This window comes from Rousettus aegyptiacus, unplaced genomic scaffold, assembly GCF_014176215.1.
Source record: "Rousettus aegyptiacus isolate mRouAeg1 unplaced genomic scaffold, mRouAeg1.p scaffold_m13_p_14, whole genome shotgun sequence".
Lineage (NCBI taxonomy): Eukaryota > Metazoa > Chordata > Mammalia > Chiroptera > Pteropodidae > Rousettus > Rousettus aegyptiacus.
Window position 1 is genome coordinate 58,927,472 of NW_023416289.1, and position 974 is coordinate 58,928,445.

Sequence of the window (974 nt, forward strand, 5' to 3'; positions counted from 1 at the left end):
CATTTAGTTGATCTGTTCAGCTGACGGGCGTTTGGGTCGTTCCCAGTGTTTGATTCTTATGAATGAATATGACCGCTATTCACATTCATGTACGAGTCTCCATGTAGACACGTTTTCATTTTTTTTTTTTTTTTTAGGCGAGTCAACCCTTAGTTGACTTCACAGATTGCAGGGACCTTATCAGCTTACAATCTCTTATTTTTTATTTTATTTTTTACACCTACAGCACCTGGTCTTCCTAGATGGTCTCTCATTCAAGTACTCACCGGGCCCGACCCTGCTTAGCTCCCGAGATCAGACGGGATCGGGCGCGTTCAGGGCGGCGTGGCCGTAGACACATTTTCATTTCTTTCAGGTGAATATCTTGACGTGGCAGTGTTGGATCATAGCAAAGACATATGTTTACCACTATAACAGACTGCTGAACAGTTTTTTTCTGTCCACCGAGTTATGAATTCCAGTCGCTTCGTTATTTCTCAGCATTCGTTGTATTTTATTTTCGCTCTTCTGGTGGATGCGAAATGGCAGTTTTAACCTGCCTATCCCTAATGGCTAAGGGTGTTGAGTACCTTTTCGCTTGCTCATATTCACATTATTTTCTTCATGCGATGCCTGTTGCACTCCTTTGCCCGTATAAAAAGTGGCATTCATCTTTTAATTGTTGTTGATTTGTAGGCATTCTTTACATATGCTGGACCCTCCAAAAGATAGCTTTAAAAAGTAAAACAGTAGCTAATAGTCATACTACTGCTGTTCCCTAAAGCGAATACTGCCACCCCTCCATCCCATTCAAATCCCATCCCTTTGGGTTCTATACTGGGTTTAAGATGAACCCACTGTGGCCCAAATGGCAGAAGTGCTAAATTCTACTCAAACACAACAGCTTCATGAGACATAGAAAGTTCCAGATCTCACAAAAGCCACACACGGGTCCCAGAGTTCCTGTCTGCCTAAAGGTGCTACGCCAGTATTTT

General features: G+C 42.6%; 1 pseudogene; it reads right to left on the reverse strand.

The window, feature by feature from the left end:
• Nucleotides 1-217: 217 nt before the first annotated feature.
• On the reverse strand, nt 218-336 carry LOC118611508 (annotated as a pseudogene).
• Nucleotides 337-974: the final 638 nt, after the last annotated feature.